Source organism: Littorina saxatilis, unplaced genomic scaffold (genome assembly GCF_037325665.1).
Source record: "Littorina saxatilis isolate snail1 unplaced genomic scaffold, US_GU_Lsax_2.0 scaffold_457, whole genome shotgun sequence".
Taxonomy (NCBI): Eukaryota; Metazoa; Mollusca; class Gastropoda; order Littorinimorpha; family Littorinidae; genus Littorina; species Littorina saxatilis.
In genome coordinates this window covers 40,737-57,500 of record NW_027129414.1, presented here as the reverse complement: position 1 = coordinate 57,500, position 16,764 = coordinate 40,737, and the positions used below count along the sequence as shown (strand labels likewise).

Below are 16,764 nucleotides of genomic sequence, written 5' to 3'. Positions count from 1 at the left end.
TTGATTGATTCATTGATTGATTCATTGATTAAATGATGGATGGATTGGTGGATTGATGGATGGATGGATAGAAGGATGGGTGAATGAATGGATGAATGGACGGATGGATCGATTGCTTGATTAATTCATTAATTGATAAATTGATTGATCGAGTTTTGGGCTGTTTATGTTTGTTTGTTTGTTTGTTTGTTTGTTTGTTTGTTTGTTTGTTTGTTTGTTTGTGTGTTTGTGTATATCTAATTAAGATACTCAATACACCAAAGGTAAAAACAAAAAGTCATAAGATAGATGAATAAATAATTATCAGTCTCAGGGAAAAATATCAGGCCACCTTTGAAGGTCACACTCAAACCTATTTCAATGTGTTTGATAGGATTGATAAATAGAACTTCTGCACACCAGCAGACAACATACAACCCGTAACCTTTATAACATGTCCAGAACGATGTAGAAGTAGATGCGAACCCATATCGTTATGGACAAAACTCTCTCTCTCTCCCTCTCTCCCCCCTCTCTCTCTCTCTCTCTCTCTCTCTCTCTCTCTCTCTCTCTGTCTCTGTCTCTCTCCCTCTCTCTCTATATATATCTCTCTCTCTCTCGCTCTCTCTGTCGCTCTCTCTCTCTCTCTCTCTCTCTCTCTCTCTCTCTCTCTCTCTCTCTCTCTCTCTCTCTCTCTCTCTCTCTCTTCAGGCCACCTAACATTTTTGACACCCAAGAAGCAAAGGGTTTTTGTATTTGGTCTCCATGACGAATTTTAAACCGCGTATGACTCTTTGTGACCGTTACAATGTTTGTTTTGAATTCACTGAAAGTCTTGTCAACGCCGCTGTAGAGAGTGGTTCTACCAAGGTGTGTAGGACTGCCGATCTCAGCAAAATCAATGTTTGAAATTTGGCAACGAGGGTTTGGGTTTTGAACGTATTTACAAAGCGTATAGAAACACGGTTCAATGTCTGCCAGTGTCTGTTTTCAGTCACCAACAAATAAAGTGCCAGGTGTGATTTCAAAGCAGCACACAGTGACAGTAGGTCAGTGTGTGAGATCGCTGGATGTCTCTGTGCTCACGTCTTGGAGTGTTGTGGCGGTTAGTTGTCCACACATGCCCACACACCTTCTGCATTTCATAGCTATCGGTTCGAGGTGCTAGCTGTAGCTCGCTCTCTCTCTCTCTCTCTCGCTCTCTCTCTCTCTCTCTCTCTCTCTCTCTCTCTCTCTCTCTCTCTCTCTCTCTCTCTCTCTCTCTCTCTCTCTCTCTGTTGTCTAATCATTTAAAAGGACAGAGTATCACTAAGTGTGTGTGTGTGTGTGTGTGTGTGTGTGTGTGTGTGTATGTGTGAGTGTGTGTATGTGTGTGAGTGTGTGTGTTTGTGTGCGTGTGTGTGTATGTGTGAATGTGTGTGTGTATGTGTGAATGTGTGTGTGTTAGGCAAACTTAAATTCAATACTATCCTTTTTTAACAACAATACAAGTGTTGTGGATGTGTTTGATTATTCATAATGGCCGTATTACTATAAATTAGAAACAAAAACTAAGGTGTTCTTACCGCCTTAAAGTGAGCAAAATAACTGTTGCTGCCGCAGTTCGTAAATCGGGCGCCTGTGCCGCGTCACTAAAAACTCACCTGACGCTTTTGGTAGTCCGCCGCACACAAATATAGTTCGTCAGCTTTCATTGATTTTACTTGAAGACTTGCAAGGCTTGGAAGTGTGTTTTTAAGTCGATGACTTAATCATGTCTTAACTTTGTCGCATATTTTATGTGGATGCAGAAAACATCTTTTTTGGGGTTACTTGTGATATATGTATTGATGCGCGCACTTCCGAATGCAAGCTAGCTTTTAGCACGTTTTGCTAGTTCAGTTCAACCGGTGCCGTCAAGGAAGACAGACTGATCCTCACTGCTTTCCTCAGATAACAAAAGGGCCAACGAGGTAATGTGATCTTTGTAGAATGTTTTGCTACTTTCCTCATATAATTTCTAAGGCCAACGAAGTATGTAGTCTTGTAGAATATTTTTACTGCTTTCTCAATTGTGGTTGTAACGCCTGCAGGACACGCGAACTAAGTTGCATGATATTTTCGTAATATTTTTACGAGCTCGTTCATGGTATGGGCTTCACGTGATATATGTGCCAGGTCTTTTTGGCTGGACTCTATCTGACACATAACTCAGAGGCATAGTTCGTTTGGTCTGTTTTTAGTGCAAGTATGAGCAACGAAAATTACAGATAGCGATACCTTTTGAGAGAGGCAATGGAGATCATCCTCATGACTTTAAATTACCGTGACATATAGAAGGGATAGTTCCCTTATACTGACATCAGCGATTTGTACTCGGGCTTGATGTTGCATTTGTTGACGATACAGACTTGGAATTTGCATGATGTGTGCCATGTTCTGAGTTAGACTCTTTCTTATCTTATTCTTTTAGCCATTTCATGCTCAGTCCTTCTTACTATTGTGTGTCAGTTTTTATGAGATGAACTTGAAACTCCCATGACATGTGTCATATTTTGAATTGGACCTTTTTCTGGATTTTATATCGGCTATTTCTTACTTGGTTTTATCATTGTGTTTCAGTTTTACGACACCACGGGTTATGTTCAAAAGGAAAAATAAAGCGATTTACATAACCTTGCGTGCCAGTGTGAACGTTGGAAGGAAGGCAGTGACAGTAAAACTCGGACCTGAGACGAAGGACACCCAATCGACCCAGAGCTTCGACCCTGGCACCGGTCAACTCTACCGTTCCTGGTCAACTTTATTGTTCCTGATCAGCTCTACTGTTCCTGATCAACTCTACTGTTCCTGATCAACTCTACCGTTCCTGGTCAACTTTATTGTTCCTGATCAGCTCTACTGTTCCAGAAACTCGACCGCTGAATTCGACTGATGCAGACACTTCGATATTTTGGTGTAGACAGTAGTCAATATCAACAGGAGAGTCTTGCACTTAGACGTTCCAGTCGTGAAGCAAAAATGACTGAGAAGGGCAAAGCTTATCAAATGAAACTGCTCACGGATAACTTCAGATCTGATCGAGATAACCTACAGGCGTTTCTGGCAGAGACAGACCATGAACTTCAAAAGGAAGAAGTAGATTGTGAGGATGTGATCGCCAGACGCATGAAGGTGACGTCTCTACTCACCTCCCTAAAAGAAACTGCAGAAAGACTAAAAGAACTTAGTGACACCAGTGAAGAAGACATTGATTCAGCACTTGCTAAAATGACAGATGCGTCAGTTACGACAATGAATAAGATTGTCACTGCCACCAAACACATGTATTCGCACAGTTCCACTCGTTCTCACGCTTCACATTCCTCCAGAAGATCTAAGGCTTCAACTACATCAACTACATCGTCAAGAAGAGTTGCCGCTGCGGCTGAAACTGCTGCACTACGAGTGAAGCTAGAGGCACAGCATATTGAGAACGAGGGGCAGGAAGAACTGGAGCAATTGGAATTTGAAGAAAAGATGCGCAGATTAAACGCCGAAAGAAAAATGGCTAATCTGAAGAGAAAACATGAAGCTCAGAAGGTAGAAACTCAGCTGAAAATGGAAGAGGCGAGACTGTATGCACTTGAACAGACCTCAAGCTCGACGTCAAGCAGATCAAGCTGCAAGTCGACAAGCAGCCGTACCATGCCTGGGAGAACTGATAATAACCCAACGAAACAAAACCTGCGAGCACATGCTTCAGTCTTTACTCCCGAAACTCATGATGAAAATTTGGTAGAAGCACTGGCAAGGGCAATAACTTCAAGTCGCCTTCCCATTCCCGAACCACCGATCTTCACAGGAGACTCCCTGCAGTACCCAGACTGGTCATTCTCTTTTACATCTTTGATTGAGAACAAAAGGGTTCCACCTGAAGAAAGAATACACTTCCTCAAGCGCTATCTGGGAGGCCCCGCCAAGGAAGCTGTCAGTGGGTTCTTTATGCTGCGGAGTAAAGATGCCTATCAGCGAGCCAGAGACATTCTAGAACAAAGATTTGGCAACTCCTATGTCATTTCTGAGGCTTTTCGGTCTAAGCTGGATGCTTGGCCCAAGGTGCACAACAAAGACAAGTCAGGCCTGCGCAATCTGTCTGATTTTCTACTGCAGTGCCAAGCTGCGGCTGCAGAAGTGGAAGACATGAAGTTTCTTGATGACATGCGAGAGATCAAGAAAATCACTGCCAAACTGCCAGACTGGATGGTTCACACATGGAACAGGAAAATTGCAAAAAGCAAACGAGACAAAGGAAGATACCCCAACTTTCAAGAATTCGCAAGTTTTGTCTCTGAAGAATCTGAGATATTGAATGATCCCATTCTGTCCTCTGAGCCTTCACCAGTACAGCCCCCTGTGAAGCAGCAGATCAGAAAACATGGAGACTCATATACTTCACAAAGAACAGTTCTCAGTACAGGTCAGAATGAAATACATGAACCTAAGCCATCTACAAGCTGTTTGTTCTGCAAGAGACAAAATCATTCTTTGAACGAATGCAGAGACTTCATGAACAAACAGATGGCAGAAAGAAAGGACTACGTAAGAAAAGAAGGCTTATGTTTTGCCTGCCTAAGACAGGGACACATGTCAAAAGAATGTGTGAAGCGAAGTGACTGTAAGAAATGTAAAAGGAAACATCCCACAAGCTTGCATGAGGAGAGACAATATTCTGGAGTTGAGCAGCCAGTGAGGAAAGAACAAAACAACAGAGAAGGGAACGCCACATGCAGGAAGGTCCTGTCTAAGACAAAAAACAGTCTAACGTCAATGGCCGTTCCGGTGTACCTGTCGACCGAGCAGAACCCAGACCATGAACTCTTAGTATATGCACTTCTGGATACCATGTCTGACTCAACCTTTGTTCTCGACTCAGTGGCTGAAGATCTGCAGGCATCATCTGAACCTGCCACTCTGAGACTCACAACAATGACTGACAGTAGCGTCACAATATCCTGTCAAAAATACACCAACCTGAAAGTGAGAGGCTTCAACTCTGAAAAAACAATCTCTCTCCCTGCCATGTATTCTAGAGATCACATACCTCTGGATTATGAACACATTCCGTCACCGGAAACAGCAAGCAAATGGCCTCATTTGAGCAGGTTGAAAGATCGCCTGGCCCCAAGGCAAGACTGCCCCGTTGGAATCTTGATTGGCTACAATTGTCCCAGAGCTCTAGCACCTCTGAACTGTGTTGTTGGAGAGGGAAATCAGCCGTACGCAGTCGAGACAGAACTTGGATGGAGCATTGTTGGAGGCACCACCGCAAACAAAGAAAGATTTGATGCAATAGGGCACTCACACAGAGTCGTCACGCAAGAAGTTCCTCCCTCAATCTGCCGTCCTGAAAAATCTGTGACCTATGTGTACAAAACACAAATCAAGGAGGTCACTGCCACAGACCTCAAGCTCATGGAGCAAGATTTCAAAGATCAAGGCTCAGACTTAAGGTCAATGTCCCAGGAAGACAAGAAATTCCCAAAGACACTTGAAGAAGGCATTCACCAGAGAGCAGACGGGTATTACGAAATGCCTCTGCCTTCCAAAAATGGGGAACCAAAGCTACCAAACAACAGACAAGCAGACCATGCCTCTCGTGGGTTCTCAGTAGATGAGATCTCAACTTCAAACTGGCTCACTGGTCCTGAGATTCTGTGGAAAAGGGAGATAACTGCAGAAGACATTGACATTGAGATCTCCCCGCAAGATGCTGAAGTAAAATCAACAACAGTTTTCACAACTCACAGTGTCACCAGCTTTGAAGAGAAAACTGGCAGATTCTCTAGCTACAAGAAGGCAGTCGCAGCAGTCGCCACAATCGTCAAGTGCTGCGCGCGCAAACAGAACAAACAGATTTCCGCCTTGGAAGCAAACCAGATAGCAAAACGAAATCTCATTCGAGTCATCCAGAGGGAAGCGTTTGGGGGAGTTTGCGAACTCAAGTCAAAATCAAACCCCCTCAGAGACCTTGACCCGTTCCTCGATGATGACAGCCTCCTACGGGTGGGAGGCAGGCTCAGAAAGACTTCAGAATTGTATGGCGTGAAACACCCATTAATCCTCCCCAAGAACAGCCATCTGTCACGTCTCATCGCCGTGCATCATCACGAAAAAACGGCTCACCAAGGTCGAAGTCTGACAATGAACGACATCCGCTCAAGCGGATATTGGATCATCGGATGCAGAAGAGTGACCTCGTCACTCATAAACCAGTGTGTGACCTGCATCAAGCATCGTGGAAAGGCCAGAGGTCAAAGGATGGCAGACCTCCCGAAGGAGAGAGTAGAACCCTCGCCCCCACCACCAGGAGGGTTTGAGAAGGAAGATCTCTACTTGAAAAAGAGATGGAGACGAGTGCAGTTCCTGGCTGACCTGTTCTGGACCAGATGGAGAAGAGAATACCTGCAAACTCTGCAGACAAGGAACACCTGGCAAAAGGCGCAGCGAAATATCTGTGTTGGTGACATTGTCCTACTGCAAGATGATGGGATCTGTAGGGCGGACTGGAAAGTTGCCAAGGTTGTAGAAACTTTCCCAAGTGACGATGGGCTTGTCAGAAAGGTCCGACTGCTCATGGCGACATCTGAGCTCAACAACCATGGCCAACCCCTGCACAAAAGGACTTACTTGGACAGACCTGCTCACAAGCTAGTCGTTCTTCTTGCTAGAGATACGTTGACGGTAGATTAGCTCCCTTTGTGGAGGTGACCTGGACCTACCTTAACAAACCTGTTCACAAGCTTGTCGTTCGTTTTGGAACGAGTTGACAGTAGATTAACACACTGTGTGGGTGTAATCAGCACTAGTGTTTTCTAAGCTGAACATGTGTTATCAGTAGAAGACTGAGAACAGTGAAACTTCATAGAAGTGATTATTAACCTTTTAATCGCGATTTTATTTTAAAATTAGCACATGTTTTTAAAGGCTAAACATGTGTCAGCAGAATACTGTAAACAGTGAAGCTTCACAGAAGTCATTCATAACCTTTTAATCTTGATTTTGAAATCATCATGGATGATTTGGGTGGGAGTGTTGCTGCCGCAGTTCGTAAATCGGGCGCCTGTGCCGCGTCACTAAAAACTCACCTGACGCTTTTGGTAGTCCGCCGCACACAAATATAGTTCGTCAGCTTTCATTGATTTTACTTGAAGACTTGCAAGGCTTGGAAGTGTGTTTTTAAGTCGATGACTTAATCATGTCTTAACTTTGTCGCATATTTTATGTGGATGCAGAAAACATCTTTTTTGGGGTTACTTGTGATATATGTATTGATGCGCGCACTTCCGAATGCAAGCTAGCTTTTAGCACGTTTTGCTAGTTCAGTTCAACCGGTGCCGTCAAGGAAGACAGACTGATCCTCACTGCTTTCCTCAGATAACAAAAGGGCCAACGAGGTAATGTGATCTTTGTAGAATGTTTTGCTACTTTCCTCATATAATTTCTAAGGCCAACGAAGTATGTAGTCTTGTAGAATATTTTTACTGCTTTCTCAATTGTGGTTGTAACGCCTGCAGGACACGCGAACTAAGTTGCATGATATTTTCGTAATATTTTTACGAGCTCGTTCATGGTATGGGCTTCACGTGATATATGTGCCAGGTCTTTTTGGCTGGACTCTATCTGACACATAACTCAGAGGCATAGTTCGTTTGGTCTGTTTTTAGTGCAAGTATGAGCAACGAAAATTACAGATAGCGATACCTTTTGAGAGAGGCAATGGAGATCATCCTCATGACTTTAAATTACCGTGACATATAGAAGGGATAGTTCCCTTATACTGACATCAGCGATTTGTACTCGGGCTTGATGTTGCATTTGTTGACGATACAGACTTGGAATTTGCATAATGTGTGCCATGTTCTGAATTAGACTCTTTCTTATCTTATTCTTTTAGCCATTTCATGCTCAGTCCTTCTTACTATTGTGTGTCAGTTTTTATGAGATGAACTTGAAACTCCCATGACATGTGTCATATTTTGAATTGGACCTTTTTCTGGATTTTATATCGGCTATTTCTTACTTGGTTTTATCATTGTGTTTCAGTTTTACGACACCACGGGTTATGTTCAAAAGGAAAAATAAAGCGATTTACATAACCTTGCGTGCCAGTGTGAACGTTGGAAGGAAGGCAGTGACAATAACGTTGTTGCAGAGTAAACGCTTGAAGTTTTGAAAGACAGAGAGTTTGGTCACAAACTGACAATTCATTCTTCAAAGTATATTTAGCAGTGACTGATTATTCTTTTAGGTCTACAGCGTGTGCTTAAAGGCAATTATGCAAGTGAATCTGTGAATATTCTTAATTAAGCTTTCCTTGCACTCTAGCCTTAACCTGTGAAGATCTCTTGAGAATCATAACTCTATTGCAACTGATGATTGTGTCGATACATTTTGTGAATCCAAAAAACGCTCAGAGTTAAATCAGTTACTGATGATTCTATTATCAAGTTGGGACTGTGTGAAAGCCCTCCGTTCTCGTCACTCATCTTCGCGTGTCATTAATGTGACTACTGGTGTTTCAGTTATTCACTGTCGGGTCATTTTACTCGTTGAATTTGAGTTAATCTGCTCTGGTTAATTCTTGTTACTCTTAAGTCTACTTATTTCTCTTTGTGTAAAGTAGTGTAGCTTTTTTGAGTCACTTGAGAAAATGTGACTCTATGTAATCGGTCAGTGTTAGTCTGTCCGGCCGGCCGTCCGGCCGGCCGTCCGGCCGGCCGTCCGTAGACACCACCTTAACGTTGGACTTTTCTCGGAAACTATCAAAGCGATCGGGCTCATATTTTGTTTAGTCGTGACCTCCAATGACCTCTACACTTTAACGATGGTTTCTTTGACCTTTGACCTTTTTCAAGGTCACAGGTCAGCGTCAAAGGAAAAATTAGACATTTTATATCTTTGACAAAGTTCATCGGATGTGATTGAAACTTTGTAGGATTATTCTTTACATCAAAGTATTTACATCTGTAGCCTTTTACGAACGTTATCAGAAAAACAAGGGAGATAACTAGCCTTTTCTGTTCGGCAACACACAACTTAACGTTGGGCTTTTCTCGGAAACTATAAAAGTGACCGGGCTCAAATTTTATGTGAACGTGACTCATTGTGTTGTGAATAGCAATTTCTTCCTGTCCATCTGATGCCTCATATAATATTCAGAACTGCGAAAGTGACTCGATCGAGCGTTTGCTCTTCTTGTTCTCTCTTTGTTTTGTCTTTCGTTTGAGTTTGACACCAAGTGTTAAACTCCATTGGTCGCATCTCTGTGTGTATCTGTGTATAGTATAATTCAATATTTTCTCCTTATCGATTATTGATTACTTTTGCTGTTTTAAGGTAATTTGATTTTTTTTCTTCTTCTTAAAACGTGAAAACACTGTTTTGAGATTTATCATGAGTAATTCTTCTACCTCATGTCCCACAAAAGAGGGTCTTCGTATTGGACACCTTAATATCAACCATGCAATTAATAAATTACACGAAGTTTCCACCATGCTTTTAAACTCAGGAACACATTTTCATGTTATGGGGTTTACAGAATCAAGACTATTTGACACGATTTCGGATTCTGAGGTTTGTGTTCCAGGTTACAGTGTTGTACGCAGAAACCCCCAACAATGTAAAGATACTGGATTGCTTGTGTATATAAGTGAATCATTGACCTACACACGTTTAACACATAGAACAGTTTGTGGAATCCGTCTGGATCGAGTTCAAATTAAAAAAGGCACCTCCAATACTTATTGGTTTTTTGCTATAGAAATCCAGCAGAACGTGTAAACTGGACGGACAAATGTTCACATATGTTAGATGCTGCTTTGTTAGAATCAAAAGAAACCATTCTCTTAGGAGATTTTAATATTGATTTATCAAAACAAAATAAACCATGGTTAGATATGTTCAATCTTTATGATATCAAACAAGTCGTGAACACCCCTACTAGGGTTACTGCATCTACAAGCACTTTGATAGATCATGTCTTTGTTTCTAACACCCGTAACGTTGCAGAAGTGTGTGTTCCAACCAGCGGCTGTAGTGATCATTTTCCTGTTTGTCTCACGTGGTCAAGAAAGGGTGTAACAATCCCCAAAGTTGGTCACAAGACAGTAAAGTACTGCTCCTTTACTAAATTTAACGAGAACGCCTTTCTTGTAGACTAAAGTAATTCTTCTCTCTCTGATGTTTATAGTTATACAGATCCTAATGATGCACTAACACACTGGATAAATATCTTTACAGAAATATACGATAAACATGCCCCGTGGAGAATTAAGAGAGTCAAGCAAATAGTAAAACCTAAATGGTTTGATACTGAATTACAAGATGCTATTGGCCATCGTGATTTCTTAAAATCAGTTGGCAAGGAAGCAGAGTATAGAGAACAGAGAAATAAAGTAAACTCACTTAAACGAACAAAAAAGATCAAGTACTTTCATGACCTAGCGTCATCAAAGCAAAATTCAAAGAATATATGGAAAGCAATAAATAAACTTACAAATAAAACGATTGCCAGTCATTCAAGTTGTGTTAAGGACATATCCCCTGATGATTTAAACACGCATTTTTCTAAAATAGCTGAAAAAATTATTACAAATGACAAATCCAATTTGAACAATTTGAAAGTGTTAGAAGAATATTGTGAGTCGAAACAAGTTTCAAGTCAAGCGAATATTCCTCTACTTACAGTACCTGAAGTTGTTTTACGAACTTATACACACCTTAAGCAAACAGGCTCCCGGGGAATCGACGGCCTCGATGGTAGGATTCTTAAATTGTCAGCCCCTGTAATTTCTGAAACACTCACTTACCTTTATAATCTTTGTTTAGACAAAAATTATTTCCCAGTCGCCCTGAAACAGGCTAAAGTCATTCCTCTGTTTAAATCAGGTGATAAAAAAGACCCATCAAACTATAGGCCAATTTCAATATTGTCTGTTTTATCAAAACCACTTGAAAAACACATTAACAAACATATTCTAACGCATCTTAACCAAAACAATTTACTTCACCCTAAACAATCGGGTTTTAGAGCTAACCATTCCTGCCATACTGCCTTAGTTTTTCTTGTTGAGCAATGGCTGTTTCTGTGAACTTTGAAAACATGTCATGATTGTAACCTTTGTTGAAATAAACTTATGTTTAAACCAATGGCTGGAGATAATAAACGACAATGAATTCTGTGGTGCCATTTTTGTTGATTTTGCTAAAGCCTTTGACGTTATTGATCACACGTTATTACTGAGAAAATTTGCATTGTATGGCGTCGGAATCGAAACTGTCAAACTTATTAGTTCATTTCTCACCGGCAGACAACAAACTGTACTAACAAACGCCTCGGCGTCGAGCATGCAAGAAGTAAAATACGGTGTACCACAAGGATCGGTTTTAGGACCCCTCCTCTTCTCTATATACATTAATGACCTCCCCCAACATATTCAAAGTGTATGTGAACTTTTTGCAGATGAAACCACAATTCACTCCAGCAACACAAATGTAACTCGCTTATCAGAATCACTTCAAATGAGTTGACAGAGTGAACTGAACTAAACCATATGTCTCTTAACCAAAAGAAAACCAAATATATGGTCATAACAACAAGACAAAAACGCCAGAATATTTGTTCAGCTGGTCCTGCTTTAATGATAGATGGTGAAATAGTGGAAAAAGTCGACCATCACAAACTGCTGTGTGTTAATATCGATAACAACTTGTCTTGGTCAACCCACATAGAGCAACTAAGTAAAGTGGTGTCAAAGAAAGTGTATCTCTTATCTAGAATTAAACACTTCCTGAACTGCCACACCAGAAAGTTATTCTTCATTGCTCATATTCAACCTGTTATTGATTACGCATCCACTCTATGGGACTCCGCAAGTGAAAATTCCTTAAATCCACTCAGCAGATTACATAAAAGAGCGCTAAAAGTAGTATTACTAAAGCACACTACCCTCACAGAGTTAGACTACATACATTTAGGGATCTTACCTCTAAAGTCAAGACTGCTTTTTAACAAAGGAATCTTTATGCATAAAATTATATCCGAAACTCTACCCCAAACCATTTGTTCAAAGTTCTCTTTGAAGAATTCACACCACCTTATGAAATTTAACACTCCTCTTCCTAGGATAGACTTATTTAAGTCTAGTCTAGTTTATTCAGGTGGCCGTCTCTGGAACGCTTTTCCGAAGGCCTTACGGGAAGCTTCCAGCACAGATTCTTTCAAAAACAAATATATATATACCATTTAATGAAAATAGTATATTCTTGATTGTTATGTCCTTTGGGACACAGTCACTCACTTTTGATTTATTGTTTTGTTCACGAAATTATGATGTTCTGCATAATATCCATTGTCTTGCAGAGTTGATGTACTATTGCATAGTATTCTGACTCTACTTGACTTGCAAATTTTTGCTTTGCACCTTGTCATGAACATTTATAATATAAACTACAATGTTTCATATAATGCACTTATGTACATAAACTTATACTGTTTTACTAATTATGTAAGTATGTAGTAGTAGTTATTATAGTAGATTTAGTCCCTCTTTAATAGGGCGAGGGCCAGATGCAAAAAAGTATACCAATGCTTGTTCTGTTACCCTCGTAAAATAAAGAATTGTCATTGTCATTGTCATTGTCATTTTATCCTACATACGTGAGGGAGACACCCGTGAGATAATAATCGTTCAAATCACACGTGTGTATATCATGTAAATGAGGTCATGTCAAGCAAGTCTGGCAGAGAACTGTTTTTCCACTGCCTATGATGCCAAAGTCACCGAGACAAACGTCATTATAGAAACACAAATTGCGCTCGCTAATTACCCTCGATGAATCTTTAGAACTAACACGTCACGCCACACTTTCAGAGTGACGTTTCTTTGCTTTGACGTAATAGATTGCACGAGGCTTTAGAAGAGATCGAGGTTCCAGAACAAGCGTCTTCAATTTAGTTGCCTCCAATGCAGGACATTTTCAGTATCATACACGCAAGTACAGCATGTAGGATAAACAGAATACTACATGGCTTGCTGTGTCGTACCAGATTTACACTCGTTGCTTTTTCAACTAGTGAACAGCTCGCTTTCGCTCGCAGTTCAATATTTTAAAAAACAACTCGTGTAAATCTGGTACGACACAGCAAGCCATGTAGTATTCTCTATGTCTCTCTCTCTCTCTCTCTCTCTCTCTCTCTCTCTCTCTCTCTCTCTCTCTCAGTATTTCAATCCTGTCACCACTTTCAAAACCCTTGGAAAAACATATATATAAACATGCCTTAGCACATTTTGATAAAAACAATTTATTCCATCCAAAACAATCTGGTTTTCGCAAAAAGCACTCATGTCATACAGCTCTTATAAATCTAATTGATCAATGGCTAACCAACATAAATTCTAACAAATTTTCTGCAGCACTGTTTGTTGATTTTGCAAAGGCGTTCGATGTTATTGATCATTCTCTTCTCATTAGGAAATTGTCAATATATGGCATGCAATGCACCACCATTAATATTCTTAAATCTTTTCTTTTAAATAGAAAACAAATTACATTTACTAATGCATCATATTCAAATGAAAGTACTTTGAAATATGGGGTCCCACAGGGATCTGTTTTAGGCCCATTATTGTTCTCCATTTATGTCAATGATTTACCACTGTACATACATAATAACTGTGAGTTGTTTGCAGATGACACTACTATTCATTCTAGTCACCATTCCATAAATTATTTATCAAAAACTCTACAAGAAAGCATTGATGCACTCCTGAATTGGTCAGAGTTAAACCATATGTCTCTTAACCATACTAAAACAAAATTTATGCTAATAACCACAAGACAGAAACGACAAAATCTATTATCGAGCATTCCACCTCTCTATATCAAAAATCAAGTATTGGAAGAAGTGTCTCACCACAAAGTCCTTGGTGTAAAGATTGATAATAATTTATCATGGCATGATCACATTGATTACATCTGTAAGATTGCTTCCCAAAAAATATATCAGTTATCAAAAATAAAACATTTCTTGAATCTCCACTCGCGAAAGATTTTTTTTTACAATCACATCTTGTCAAATATTGATTATGCATCCACTGTGTGGGATTGTGCAAGTGCTAATGTTTTGAAACCTTTAGCCAGTCTTCACAGAAGAGCAGTTAAGCTTATTATGCTAAAAAATCACACTCCTTCAGAATCTGATTATACAAATTTGCAAGTATTACCATTTCAAAAAAGGTTAATGTATAATAAAGGTGTTATAATGCATAAAGTGATGTCAGGATATGCACCGGAGACATTACGTGATAATTTTATTTTGAACTATAACAGACTAAAAATCATCACACCGACTCCACGTATTGACCTTTTCAAATCAAGCCTTCTATATTCAGGTGCGGTCCTATGGAACTCACTTCCTATTTTTCTTAAGCATAAAACAAACACAGACAGCTTCAAAAAAAATTATATGTCGCACATAATGCAACTAAACATGTGCTGAATGGTTCAACAATTCATTTAAAATGTATGTGCATGTTAAACTAAATTATAATAATATGCAGATCTAAATTAAGATATGTTAAAAATTGACATATTTATTATTGGAAATTTACTTAAAATGCAGCATGACAATTTTTTTTAATTTTTTTTTTTATTTTTATTTTTTTTAAATTTATATCTGTATATATATATAATGTATTATAAGTTTGATGAGATAGTTATTTGATTATATTGTTTTCTGTTCTTGTTGACCCTATATTAGGGCGAGGGCTGGATGTAAAAAAGCAATATTCTTGCTTATCTATTACCCTCGATAATAAAGATTTTGTCTTGTCTTGTCTTGTCTTGTCTCTCTCTCTCTCTCTCTCTCTCTCTCTCTCTCTCTCTCTCTCTCTCTCTCTCTCTCTCTCTCTCTCTCTCTCTCTCTCTCTCTCTCTCGTTTACCTCTACGCACTTTCCAGGCTTTACTAGTTTTGTTGCTCCAGCGAAGAAACTCTCAAAGAAAGGACGAAGAAGTGGTGGGATTATTATTCTTATTAAAAATAAGGTATTGCCCTATTTTAAGCGGGTAGATGTTGATAACGACAACGTCATTATTTTTGAAGCAGACCGAGTTTTGTTTGGCACAGATGTCAATGTGTTCCTCGTTAGCACGTATTTACCGCCAATTAACAGTCCCTTTTATGATACTAGTGATTTTGATAATGGTGTTTCCATGCTTGATCAGTGTGTTCCTCGTTAGCACGTATTTACCGCCAATTAACAGTCCCTTTTATGATACTAGTGATTTTGATAATGGTGTTTCCATGCTTGATCAGTGTCTGCTGGATATTTTAGAAAAGAAAGATGATGCAGCTTTTATCATGTGTGGAGACTTTAATGCCAGAACCGGTTCTAAGGTCGCCCCATTCTACGACTTAGAGTCAGACTGCGGTGTAAATGTAGATGGTGATCTTTGGTCCACATGTAGCCAAGTGGCGTACCCCGTCTCTTTGTGTGTGATTATCTCCTGCCCGACCCAGTTGCCTCCCCTGTCTATAGCTATTCCCTGTGTGTGTGTGCTAGTCACATTGGGTTTACATTTAAATATTGCCCTTTGTGCTAGGTAATCCCTAACTTAAAATCGTGAGAAGCAGCAGAGTAACCTCTAACCATCAGTGCCTAAGGAGTGACTAAATAATACCTAATTGTCGTTGTGCACTGTATTTTATTGTTGTAAACCGGTCGAAGAAGTGTGTTTACTATCGTAGCCTGCAGAGTAGGTGACTCTTAACCGGATTCATTTCTAATCTCTTATCTCATATCTAGGTGGTAAGATCCCATAACTTTCCCGGCCCCGTTTAGCTAGTATTATGCATCAGCTTGTAACTGCATGTAATATTTCCGGTGTGTGACGCAGACAGGGCCCTCTTCCCCCTTTAGCTAGTATTACGTATCAGCCTTGTAAATGCTCGTAATATTTCCGGTGTGTAACGCAGACAGGGCCCTCTGCATCTTTAACGATCCCTTTCATTGGGCAGGCATTTTAGGTACACCACCCCCCGTTGGCTTACACCGGGTAGCCTCCCTATTGGCTTATCGCCACAGGAAATCGGCCGTGACCATTGTCTTTAAAAGAGTGAACATTTGAGTAGAGCAGAGAACGCGATGTGATAGTGAGCTGTGCGGTGCTCCTATGTTGTTGTCGTGAACCGAGCTAGCCGTGTAGTTTGACGCGAGGTTTTGTAAGCGGTCGACTTTTGTTTAATTTCCGAGACCTGTCTCTTTCAGTCTTTGTGTTTCGCGACAAGGCGTCAGCAGCAGAGTTTGTGTTTCTTTCAAGTGTGCTCACTGAGGAGAATCTGTAAGTAACTAAATGCTTTATTCATTCCTTATGCTTTATTCTTATGTTTCATTTGATGCTATGATGTTTGCATATGTACATTTTGCCGCTGATTTGGTCCCGGGCGATGTCCGACCGGTCTCGCGTCAGAGTTGATGACGCCATTTTGATCTATCGGAGAGATGTGTTTTCTAGATCAGTTTCTAATTACTTTCATGATTTGGCGCTGAAATTGAGCGTTAATAACTTTTAATATTTGATGACCAGTTGTTCTAAAGTTGTTTTAGAGTCTTGTGAATTAAAGACTCGTAAGAATCAAGTAAGGCAGACTCGTTCTCATACGTTTTGTTTTCGCTGAGAAAAAGCCTGTCTCGCAATATTTGATGTCGAGAAGACCCATGTGTATCGTTGCGATTTTTTCCCCATTTTCATCACATATTATT

General features: G+C 40.1%; 2 long non-coding RNA genes across 2 annotated transcripts; both read left to right on the top strand.

Annotated features, from left to right (window-relative positions):
• Window positions 1-1,560: 1,560 nt before the first annotated feature.
• On the top strand, window positions 1,561-2,638 carry LOC138957672 (uncharacterized). Its single transcript, XR_011453122.1, has 2 exons — window positions 1,561-1,931; window positions 2,581-2,638. It is a non-coding gene; the product is annotated as an uncharacterized lncRNA (long non-coding RNA).
• Window positions 2,639-6,954: 4,316 nt separating this feature from the next.
• LOC138957671 (uncharacterized) lies at window positions 6,955-8,101 on the top strand. Its single transcript, XR_011453121.1, has 2 exons — window positions 6,955-7,394; window positions 8,044-8,101. It is a non-coding gene; the product is annotated as an uncharacterized lncRNA (long non-coding RNA).
• Window positions 8,102-16,764: the final 8,663 nt, after the last annotated feature.